Source organism: Uranotaenia lowii, chromosome 3 (genome assembly GCF_029784155.1).
Source record: "Uranotaenia lowii strain MFRU-FL chromosome 3, ASM2978415v1, whole genome shotgun sequence".
Lineage (NCBI taxonomy): Eukaryota > Metazoa > Arthropoda > Insecta > Diptera > Culicidae > Uranotaenia > Uranotaenia lowii.
Window position 1 is genome coordinate 138,144,124 of NC_073693.1, and position 13,152 is coordinate 138,157,275.

General features: G+C 32.8%; 1 protein-coding gene across 13 annotated transcripts in view; it reads left to right on the plus strand.

The window, feature by feature from the left end:
* Nucleotides 1-13,152, plus strand: part of LOC129750880 (DE-cadherin) — a 44,342-nt gene that overhangs the window by 15,600 nt on the left and 15,590 nt on the right. For all 13 annotated transcript variants that reach the window (XM_055746011.1, XM_055746015.1, XM_055746019.1 and 10 more), the window contains one exon: nt 12,932-13,095. The gene's annotated coding sequence lies outside the window, so the exon portion shown is untranslated. The remainder of the gene's footprint in view (nt 1-12,931; nt 13,096-13,152) is intronic.

Here is a 13,152-nt window from a genome sequence, read left to right on the forward strand (position 1 = left end):
CCACGTGAAAAGTACACTTGCAACGAAAATGGGCGCCAAAACTGCCTATAGAGAGATGGATGAACATTAGTAAGCCTTGATTGCTTTTGGCGCCTTCCTACTCTGGGTGATTCGAATGGAAAAAAATGGAAATTGGGTGCCATGACCTTTATTTGATACGAATGAAAACTAAAAATTAATTTTCAATTTCCACAAAAACATTTTCGAAATTATCTCTCCGTTGTGTTATTCTTCGCGTGAAGACGAACACAACAAAAAAAATCGCATGCAAATCGGATGCTCCACTGAAGAGTTTTGCGTGTTCGCACATTTCTGTATGGTCTGTCTCTCTCCCTGTTTTATATATATAGATTTCAAAATTTTGATAAAAGTTTGCGATTTTTTTTAAATTCTTATCTAACATAAAATTTCTATATTACCTTGTAAAAAAATAAAGTCAATGAAAAATTTATGAGGTGTTCAGCACTACATCTAGAATTTATACAAATCTGATTTGATAACATTTAATTTGTGTTAAGTTTGAATTTGATTTTAGCTTCATTTATCCTTTCTAGGATATGCGGCATTTCTCAGGAAGCTGTTAGAAAATTTCAATACTGGGATCCACTTATTAGGCTATCAAAAACTATCATGTTTTATACGGAAATATTGGGAAAAACAATTTTTTTTGTATATATGAAAATCATAAGTTATTTTCAATGAAGTCATGTTTATTGAACAATTATAGCAAGTTTCAGAGCCAAAAATGTTGAAATCATACCTTTTGCCAGGTTATTAGAGAATAAGACCACTGTGCACCGGCTACATTTACTAGCGAAATTTTATGTTGACCAGACATCTATCAAACATTTTTCAAATGTCGGAACCAAACAAAAGAAAGGGTTGCCGAGGTGTTTGCTGAATTGATATGACATTTTTCATCGTCGCTGGTTGCCAAAGTTGCCAATCACCAGCGCCAAAACTTCAAATTTTAACTGCCTTGACAATATACGTATAGGTTTGGCTATACAACTAAGCTTATTTTAAGAATTTACGAATGCCCCGCTTTTTTCGGCTGTGTCTCGCTTTTTTTCGTGAAATGTCCCGCTTTTTTCTGAAAGTATCTGGCAAGCCTAATATAACCAGAAACCGAGACCCAGATAAGTTTGAAAATTTTGAATATTTATTCTTACCAATCTGTCAAATAAGATATCTGGACCTATTTTAATAACTGCTTTGAATTGATCTGAAGTCCAGGAAATTTCTGAATAGATATTTTAAATTAGCCACCAGAAAGATCCAAATTTGTTTGACGCTCGCGATATTTTACTCTTATATTTGAATCAATTTTTTTTTTTCTAAGAAACAGCTACGCCTAGGCTAACCCATTTTGCAATACCGCACCTACCAAGACTAAAGTTAATAGCAGTGACTCAGTTTTGAAAAAATATAGGAATTCGTAGCGGCCAACTGAATCAATAATGCATTATTTGATTCATACAAAAAATTGAATTGATGAATTTACAGAACATCAGCGGAAGTAATGCCTGTCTGGACTTATGCATCACGGGAAAACGCTGTTGAAAATGAATTAGTTGACCGATCGTTTTCAAATTTTCAGACAATGAAATTCATTTCATTTTAATTAAATACCATATTCCAACAATCGCCTTTTCAGCCTAACACCATTTATTAAATTTTGTTGCCGCTTTTCTATACAGAAATCTACTTTTTCTTCATTTCTTCTGCCGATTCGAACTCCTAAAGATATTTTCGTAGTATTTACTTCAAAATAACCCAGTATTTTTCGTTGGGTCTTAAGTTCTGGTGCAATTAGAGGATTCATGTCCTTGGGTAGGTGAATAGTGGAACGATTTAAAATAAACGAATGCTCTATATCTTAGTTAGGCAACTGACCCACAAATGCAGATCAAGATACGAAAAGCATTGACGGTGGTTTCCGACTTGTTCAGATTAATTGATTAGCAGGATGGCTAGAATACGGAAAAGTTTTTGACTTAAACCTGTTGGATTTTTTCGATCAATTTTTTATGCATTTTATAAGAAAAGAAAACCTAATTGACTTGCATCGTAATTCTGTAATTTATTTAAAAAAAATGTCGATCATGCATTGCCTTTTAATCTTACAGTAAAGGAGCACGTATAATCTTGTTTTGTTTAATTTTTTATTGAGAAAAAACTAATCAATTGCTTCATACGACGTCAAACTACGTGTAGAGTGGGTGATGTGCCATGCGTTATTTGTGCTTGGTTAATCATTCTTGAAAGGAGATTTCGTTTATCTCAACGAAAATTTTGCTGATGAAGCTTAGCTTGATTGACTTCTCATATCCACCTTAAACTCGAAATGCTTTCTAAACGGTTTATTTGAAAATGAATTCTAATGTCTCTGTTTTCAAAATATTTTTTCTTCTCATTTTTAACATTTTGAATCGCTGGCGTGTCTAAGCAGAACAAGTTCCACGGTTGCTACTCCGTGATTAATCGAGGCCATCCACTTTGTACTAAATCAAAAAAAAAATTGCTTGGGATTAGCAGTACATTCTCAATGTAATAAACCGATGCTCTCCTTTATTAAATGATTAAGAACAGCGCAGTAAATGGGGATAAAAGGAAGGAATGTTAGTACGATACTCAATATTTTTGTTGATAAAAATAAAATTCTATTTGCCTAGGCTTGAATATGCGATAGTGACAGATAGTGACTCCAAAATTTTTTTTCTGAAAAATATGGTAAAGGGGATTATCGATAAAAGATTATGTGTGGCTTTTGAAGGCAAAAACTTATTCCGAGATAATACGACTTCAATATGATTTTAGCCGCCGACCGTGGCCTAAAGGATAGCGTTCAAGTCTTCTAAGCCAGAGGTCATGATATCGAGTCTCGGTCACGTCATACATAGTACTCTTTCTGTGGGTTGGTGGTATTAGCATTAGTAAAATGCTATCCATTATATCCTTGAAAGATGTACGCTTTAGTCTTAAGTAGAATTTAGATCTCTTCTGTGTGTGCTCGTTTTAATATTCTGAGTTGTTCAAATTCACAAATATTTGTATAAAAGATAAACTCACTCAAGGATACACTTTAATGAGTTTAACACTATTTAATTGATATTTTATAGGCTTTGGCTTTGAGATTGCTATGAGGAAGAGTATTATAAACTAAAGAGGATTCTTTGTGTAAGGTAAACTTCTTTAAATACATAAAATGATTAAAACTGATCGATACAAACCCTATACACTGCTCAGGACTTTATAACTAATCAATTAAGGCTAAAAAAAATTCTTGTATTCGCTTTTTTTTATTTTCGACAAATTCACGGTACTGTATTATTTATTGCATAACTAAAGCAATTGAACATTTGAATGCCGTGCGCTTATGAGTTGCATCATTTTTCAACAATTCCATTCAGCAGTGTTTTTTTTAAATTTTTATTTTAAACATCCATTCCGCTCCATTTCAATCGAATCAACACGTTTTTTGAGCGACCGTATTCCAAGTCCTATACGTTTTCGGCGGATTTAATACCGCGTAAAGAACCATAGTGTTTGTGACATTTACTGGAGGAATAATGAAAATTTGAGATATAATTGGATAAATTTAATTCAGCATGCATATTGAGATTTTAATTATTTGTTTATTATTTTTAGCAGCTCGAAAGCAATATTTCAATTACACGCAGAAAAAAGATTTTTTATTTCAAAGGAAAGTGCAACAAAAACAATAGAAAATTCCCTTTGATTTAGGGATAAATACACATTTCTTTGGTTCAAATGCTGTCACTGAACTGACTTTCGATACCAAAGGTGCCATTGAACGCACTCGAACGTTCGAATGTAGGTGAGAAGTGAGTTCAGGAGTCTAGGCGGGAAAATAAAAGCGAGTTGAATTGTAAACAAACATAGATTGTGGAATTTCAATGCAAGTAGTAGCGTTTGGTGATCCGAAAGAAACTAAAGCTTATTAGTGCACAGTGGTTTTTTGTAGAATTCAAATACTTACCCTAAATTTACATGCTAAGGTAGGCCTGAAATGAAATTTGAATAGCGTAACGCAGATTCTAACTCCTAAACTATCTTAATCCGGGCATTAGCAAGTACTTAATAGTACGAAAGGGTGCGAAGTGAAACTGCGCAGGAAAATTGAACCCAGATATGCTTGTACTTAGACATGAAAAGTGATGGTTCCTAATGTGCGACCGTTTAATTTAGGTTACAATACCACGAAGCAAAGCGTTTTTCGATTCCGGATCGCCAGATTGAACCAAACTCGAACAAAGGTGAGAAATTCATAGAGAAAATTTAGTGATATCTCTAACCTAGGTCAATTTAAGGTGTAGGGACTAGCGGAAACGAAGAGCTGAAATCGAGGCTGAAGAATACGGTAGAAAGTTCACTAAACGTAAGCAAACGAATCATAATTTTGAATTTCCCTATTATAATTGTTATCAATATCGTAGGAATTTAAAACGTGTCCCGGTAGAGCTTCGAACGAACAAATAGAAGGAAACGTTACGAATTTAAAAACTAGCTTTCATTGTTACTGCGATCCGGAAGTAACAATTTACAAATGTATTTTCCTTTGTTTCAAAGAATTTTTCTTTAGATAAATCTTTGATTCAAAATTTGAACGCTTTGATACAAAAAACCGTTTCATTTGATTTCAAGTTATTTTCTTCTGGCATAATGTAGTTTAGGTTTAGATTTAAAAACATTTAATCATTGAACCATTTTCCATTTATTCCACAAATTTATTTCACAAATGAACCACTGGATCACAAATTGGTGCACTATAATCGAATCATCCGATCCTATTTTTCGTCATCCTGATCGCGGAATTTGGAGCGGTGTCATCTTGTGCACCTTTCACCTCGGTTGAGGCATCCAGGGACTTGAATTAACTTGTAGAAAATCTTTAATATAATCTTTTTAATTATCATGCACTTACCATACTTCATACTGAACCCTCCTCATTAATCCACACTTTCACACGACTAGCCGAACTTGATTCGATTTTTCCTGTTCGTCAAGCAAAGTCAAATCAAAATATATTGTGGAACGAAGGTTGAAAATTTCGTTTAAAGAAATCATTTCTTTAAGTTGAAAACATTTTTCTTTGGTTAAAAAATTTCAAAATGAATAAGCAACTAAACCATTTATTTAGAATCAAAAAATTTGTTTAAAATCGAAGTTCAAAAATATTTAGTTCAAAGAATTATTTATTTCTTTGAAAAAATATTTTTTTGAATCATGCTTATGCTTATGTTTATGATACATACACAGCCAGATCTTGTCAGCATCCCGGTGAGTAGTAAAAGTACATTTACTACTCATCTTAACTAGGCCAGGCCCACTGTGCAGTATTGGACACAGAGACAACTGGAACCAAGGGAGGAAAAAACGTGGACAACAGTACCATACGTTTCTGTGATTATAAAATGTTTAAAATATTTTAGTTTGGAGCGCATATGCTAAAATTGATTGTGCTCCTAAGGATTTCATCCTTCTGTGTATGGAAATGAGGTATTTCTGCACAGAAATCCAAAACTTAGCTGCATATAATTATTCATCTTATGAATTGGTAGTAGTGCTGTATTTGGTTAATATTCTTTTTTGAAATAAGCAATTCATCTGTATTTGACATTTCTTAGAAATGAATGTTTTGGATTTTTGTGCGCCATCATTTCTGGTCCTCTTGCGACCTTGGGTGTAGGCCCTTTGCTCGCTCTTGAAAAGAAACATTGAAAAAACAAAAAAAAAACAAATTTAGTAGAGCCACAAAATGTTTTGAAAATTACTTTTTCAAAAGATTTTGTGGAATCTATGAGGAAAATTTGAGCTTTGATAAAATAATTCATATCAGTCATTAAACACAGAACTCGTAAAGTAGTCATAATCAAGAATACTCCCAAAAAATCCAAACACTAACCATCGGTACAAAAAAAAAATAAATTGCAAATCTGATAATTGAAATTTCCGAGGGATACTTATCTTTGCGTGTCTCCAATAATTAATCAAACCTTCTGTTGTTCTCCTAAGGACACAATTTAAATTGATCGGGATAGTCACAGAAGTACAAATCCAACATCATACTCTCCCCAAATCATGGCGTAATCCCCCGAAAAAAATTCACAACCCCGAGAAGCACATTAAATTTTGGATCATTTACGGCAATCAAAGCAGACTGCCGAGCTCTTCGCGTCTAGTATTCCAAACAAACCCATGAATAATAATAGGGTGGCCAGCGAACCGGGAAAACCGGGAAACAGGGAAAAAACCGGAAATTGAAAATGGGACCGGGAAAACCTGGAAAACCCGAAAATTTCAGATCAAAACCGGGAAAATTATTTATGGATCATTTTCCCCCTAAATAAACCTCACTCTAAAGTTCATTGGTCTCATAATTTTTTTCTCAAAAGCGGTATAAAATCTAAATTCCATCGGAGAAATGTTGAAAAATACGGAATTGTCGGATATGAAAAATCTTGATTTTTGAGCTCAGGGCATACATTTTAGTGCTCAAAAGTGGTACTGTTCAAAAATATTTTGAGAATTTTTTTTATGAATTTTTTTAATTTTGACTGTTTGTAATTGGGGTTATGAATGGAACATTTTATCAAAACTCACAATAATCAGTACACATTTTTATCATAAAACCATACTTCAAGTTTAAAAAAAAACTCTAATTGAATCAAAATTTTCTGGTTTGTATTACATGTCAAAAATTATTTTAAAAAAAATGATTTTATTAAGTTATCACAGAATTCACTGAGTTCAATTTTAAATTTTGCTCATTTTTAATCTAAAATTTAAAAATTTCATGTCAATAAAAATGTTGGATTCCTATCTTTTCATAGGATAAAATGTAATAAGATAGATATTTTTTTATTTAGGACATTTTACCAACTTTTTGGCATTCGTATCCGGAAAGATTGCTTTTGATTTTGGATTTTTTTGAGTTTTAAGTGAACTGTAGAAAACAACCAATTTGTCATGGCTTTTCAATTAAAATTAATGGAAAAAGCATCACAGAAAACCATCGCAGAATTTTCGGGTTTGATCACAGAAAGTCTGAATATTATTTCACATAAACACATAATAAACTTTGGCAACCTGAATTATTAACACCTTAGACCAAGCCCACCGGGCGTTCCTATTTTGGTCGGTATTTTAGATGGTTTGATTGGTTGCGTTTTTATCTATTTACTGATTTTCGCACCCATTGTTACCATCAAGGTTGGTATTTGTGTTTGTTTATTTTCTGAAGGCGACGACCGGCTGCGTTGCTACCGGGTTGCTACATAAACGCATCTTGTAACAACCTATTGCTCGAATGCTATTTCTCAAATCAAGTTAGCGACTGTTGGTGCGATGATGGGTTGATAGATATGTTGCTGAATGTACTCGATTCGAGGTTTAGCAACCATTGGTGGGCTTGGTCTTAGCCACCGAAATTCGGCACTCTATATCTAAATTATTAGTCATTGTCATTAGTCAAGTCATTGAACCAAATTCCACAAATTTCACTGCTTTGAGTAACGGCAAGTGTTATGTTCAGTTTTATCGAAGAAAGTTGATAAAATAGAGAACTTATGCTTCTAAGTGTAGCACACTTGCGGCGAGCGAAATATCGAGATATCATGTATTTGATCCGCAATATTTTAAAATGGCAAGTCTAAAATCAAGCACCCAGATCTCAGGCACTAATAAATTATAATTATGCAATTAAAAACCTTACTCGGCATTTAAAACGAGAATCGATACAAAATTTCAGAATACTTCAGAGGAATAAAATACAGCGGATTCTGTTTTCAAAATTGCTAAGAAAAAAATTCAAATTAGAATATCAATCAATTGATTTGAGTTTGGATCCGTAATTCACCCGAAATCCATCGTTAATGGTTATATTTCAAATTTCAGAATTTAGAAACCTGAGCTCTGGTAGTCAAATTCAGTTTGCGATAAACTAAATTTTAATTGTAACATCATCGTTCTCATTCAATCGAAAAGTGTTGACAAAATAAAAAAAAAATGAGTTGCACCAGATATAAATTTAGATATGAAGAATCGATTGGTATATTTACTTAACTCAGAATTGATCATTTTGACACCTCATCCATTCGATCCTAAGGGCCTCAATTATTTTCCTACTTCTTTGCATTCAAAGCCGCTTAAAGTATTTTCTATAGAAATCCCAACAAACAACATTGTTATCTAAATAACCTTCGAATTTGATGTTTGAATAGCTAGAATTTTAAGTCCTCTCACATATATACGCTTATGTTTAAAAATATTCTTATTTTGGTTAAATAAAAACCCTGATAAACATATTCATTTGGGAATTTAAAACTGGGAGGATCATAAAGTGTCAATCGGAAAACCGGGAAAACCCGGGAATTTGAAAATGGAAACTCGCTGGTTACCCTGATAATAAACAATATTTCCCTAGAAGAAGCACTTGGATATTAATCTAAAACCAAACACTTTTTGAACATTGATTTACAGTTTCACTGTATTTGTGCACATATCTTTATATTTGGAACTACCTAACACTTGGTGGAATTTTCTGCATTAGGAATCAAATTTGCTTTTACTGCCTAATCTTGCGCATATCTAGCCAGGATAAAAAAAGCTCTACAGCATCTGAAATATATTATCTCAGGGGTGAGCAACCTTTTGAACCCACGGGCCAATTCAAATTTGCAATCTTGTCGGCGGGCCGCACTTAAAACAACATTTTTTTTATAATTAGCAGAGCTTCACGTCATTTTTTATAACTACAAATATTTGGCGAGTCAAATCTTAGAACGGAAAGATGAAACGAATTCACATGTTTAAACACAGAAATTCAACACGACTTTATAAATACCCGGTATTGAAAAGGTACATCACTAAATCTTAGTAATTTTCTAATTCCTTCAATTTTTTAATAACACTTCTTGGCGAACATTCATTCTTACAACATTCTTGTTGAAATCGATGGTACTATTCGTCATCACTTTCATTCAAATATCTTCAGGAACTTACCACAGTGATAAGTAAGAGTGTGAAAAATTTACATTTGAAGCGTTGGTCGTTGAATCGCTACTTGACTTTCTGTGATTTTTTTTTCACAATTCAAACGTGTCCTTAAAACCTAGATTTTATTTCGTTGAAAACTAGATTTTTAAATTCATGTTCTGCTTGGATCATTTCATTGGGATGTTGAGCAAGGTCGTCGAAGTCACAGAAAAATGTTCATCTTTAAATATTTTAAGCAACTATCTTCAAAACTACCTTCCTTTTTATAATTGTTAACTTTATTTAGATATCATTGGGGTAGGATTTCTAAAGCTATATTACGACTTTGGTAATGTGGAATGCGAATCATAAGTGACGTTACTCAATTTATCGATGTTTGTTATTAATTTTATATCATATTTCGGAAAAAAAACAACATCACAGATAATCATCAAAGACCTTTTAGGTCGAATCACAGAATTTCAGATATCTATTGCATTTATCAAGAACTAATATTTTTTGTCGGTAGCTTTGATGCCGGCTGATTCTTATTGATAAAAAAATCTAAATACGTTCACCCAAACTTTATTACTAAACTTTTGAAATTTTCTTCAATATTCAGAAATAAAAAAAATATTTCCCAAGGTTTTAATTTCAATTTCTTTCCAGCAACAGAACAAGCCTTTTGCCGAATTTGATAGAATAATTTAAGCAAAATTTCTGCTGAGCGTAATTTTTATCATACAACTTTACGCTTGGAACGAAAATAATGACTGCACTAACGGACTTCGAAATTCCTTTGATCATGTGAGCTTCCGATATTTTGCTGCTTTTTCGACTCACTTGGATTTTGTTTTTCAAAGCGTTAGGAGTTGAATAATTAGGAAAAATGTACCCCGAGTAAAGAAAAAAAAACTCCAATATAACGTTGTGCAAATATATGTAGAATATTGCATTCATGCTTTGAACAGAAAATAATAAATGCTTGAAAAAAGCAAAAAGTGAACAAGCGAATTTTGAATGATTGTAGGGCAAATGCAGATAAGTGCATATTTGATCAAGGCATATAAATTTCCTAACAGACCATCGTAAAAAAAAGTTAAGGCATAAAAATTTGAAAAAAGCTTCGCGGGCCGCACAAAAGGGTCTCGCGGGCCACATGCGGCCCGCGGGCCGCGCTTTGCTCACCCCTGTATTATCAGAATGTCTCACACTCGCTCATGACTCTCCCCTAGTATTCTTAAATAAACCAGGAACCACTTCGGCAACTTCCACCGGCCACTTATTCGAACATGTTCCATTAGTTTTTCTTAAATTCTTAGTTAAACTTAAATTCACCAAAATTGTTGATGGGAGAAAAGAAAAACGCCTGTGTCACCAAAAAGTCATGGCTTCCTAAGAAAATATTTTTTTTGCATCAAAAACAAAACTCTTTGTTTCAAATAAAACAGGAGTTTGATTTTAAAAAAAATTGAGTGTTTTGAATCAAAATCAGTTTTGTTTTGTTCCGAAAGCCTAGTTTTCTCTGCGTGTAGTTTTAGAATAATTCCTAATTAAATGACAAAGAATTTTTTTAAATGCTTAAAACAAAAATTACTTACCAAGATGAATCTTAAACCAAGCATTTGCAAAAGTTTTAAATTTTTCCAAACGCATTCAAAAATCTGTTTTTTTTTTGTTTTCCTTGAATTTTAAAGAAAAATAAATTGTTTGGTCCGCGAGCAAATCTCATTTCTAAAATTTAGCCCGCCTGTTGAAAATGTTGACCACCCATGCTCTAGATGCAAACATTCCAAATTAAGAACAGAATAAAGGAGGTTCATTGTAAACTAAAACATATTAACACACTAAGGACCGCGAAAAAATCTTAACCAGAAAACATTAAAAATTCGACATTGTATATATGTATCTGGAATCACTGGGCCAAATTCTGAGTTAATTGAAGTATTGTGTTTAATTTGGTAGAATAAAGTTTTGAAGTTTTGAAGATATTCAGTTTAAAACTTTTGAGTTTTGATTCTAAGTGCAGCACAAACACTGCGAGCGAAAAAAAAATAAAAATATTTCCGAATGGTCGAACGAAACTGTACCCAATATTTAATTCCAGAATGTAGAAAGAAGTTTATTTCCTGTCCTGAATAAATATGCCAAAACGTGAATTCAATTAAAAAAGTTGTAATATGTAATCTACAAAATGTTATTGTAGATGGCCTGGTATAATCCGGATTTAATGCAGAAATCATTGAAAAAAGCCTGAATTTTGTCCGGATGTGTTCACTTATTTGCCAAACCAAACAAAAAAAACAAATTGTGTTGAATAACCTTTTTTATTTATGTGTCCAAAATGAAACTTTTTGGACAAGTTTCGAAGAAAATAATTTTTTTCAGTTTTTTTTTTATCTTGCTCTTTGTTGAGTAATTTCCGGGTTTTGACAAAATTCGCCTGGATATTGTCCGGATTTTTGGTCGACAATCTTGAAATAAATTGCCCGGATTTTTCCAAATTTTTAGAAAAAAAAATAGCTGAAACAATTCTGGCAACCTTAATTTAAATTCATTCCAAAGGGCACAGGAGTAGGTTCAGTATAAGGTTAGCTGTTGAGAAACTTACAAGATGGGATCCTCTTCACTCAAATATTAGAATTAATTTATAAAACAATCAAACAAATAGTCCACATAAACAAATGTGGAATCAAATTCCATCTGGGTAGAGAGGAAAATCTTACAAAATATGTATCAAATGTATGCTTGAAAAGAACCACATGGATCTGAAAGCCTTCAGATTCACGTTTGGGAAAACAGGATTATCCCCATTACAAATACTTATTATGTTTAATTTCATGATTGATTGTCGAATTCTGAATTGTGAATCTGACAAAGGGTTCCTCATTCTAGTTCTTTTAGCTTAGAAGAAAGTGGTTCTAGACATTTACTCTATTTTGAGCTTTTTTTCATGTAAAAAATTTGAAAAAAATATATTAAGCTTTTGGAAAACAGCTTTTTGACAGATTTGGAATTTTTTATATTTTTTCTTCATTCATTCATTCATCTCGTGACCAATCACAATATAATAATGAACAATGTTAGATAGAATTAGACAAAATCGTATTGAAACAATTTTAACAATTACAAAAATGTTTCAAAAGAATGTGAACTACGTCCGAATTGTTAATGCAATTGAGATTACCGATAACTTTATCTGAATTTAGATCCTGGACTTATTTTTTTGTTATAATTCTAAATTTTAATTAAATCTGATGTTGTTTTCAAATGCTGACAATCATGATGAATAATGATAGTTCAGTACAAAATTTTTAATTCTGGTCCAAATTTAGTGTTAACTGAACTCTTGCTTTCAAGGAGATCTGTTTAAAAACAAGCCGACTTATGAGATTATGCAGACTAGTTTAACTCGATTTTAGAGATGTTTGTTTGGAGTTTGTACACATTCTTCAGTGAGTCGAAGAAAAGAGATCAGTTATTAAATGCATCCCGGGAGGAATAAACCAAAAGGTTTGAATATCAAAATATTGATCTTAAAATTATCCACGGTATTTGTTTCTATCGACACAGCCTTATTAGTATTGTCTTATCGGTTCATAAGCAATGTATACATCGGATAAGCAGAAATTCGCTGAATTCAGACTTGTGTTCAAAAATCCATTAAAATCGAATACATGGTACAACAACTGTTATTCTTTTCATTGATTCTGTAACAATTCTAAACTGCATTTGCCCTCATAATCTCTTTTCATCTGGCAAATCAAATAGAGAACGTATTTCGTTCTTTCTATCATCATCAATGGTTTCAAGTCGAAAAATTCCGTCCTTTCTGCATTCTGTTCTTATATGTATCGTTTCTATGAATCAAACTCAACTCTGTACGCTAGAGCTTTGCGCTGATGTTATCTTTTTCCCCTATCATTGACAGAAATCGATACCTCCTGTTGTTGCTGCAATTGCAACGGAAATCGGGGCCGCCCATTTTACTACACCCGTACACATATAATCACTTCACCCAGATACTACAGCAGCAGCTAATGCGAAAGAAAGCAAACGTAAACGCCATCAGTCAGCCAGCTGAAACCTAACTTGGTATGTACATTTTCTATTCCAGTTGTCAATCAACCAATTCTGAAATAGATCATTATC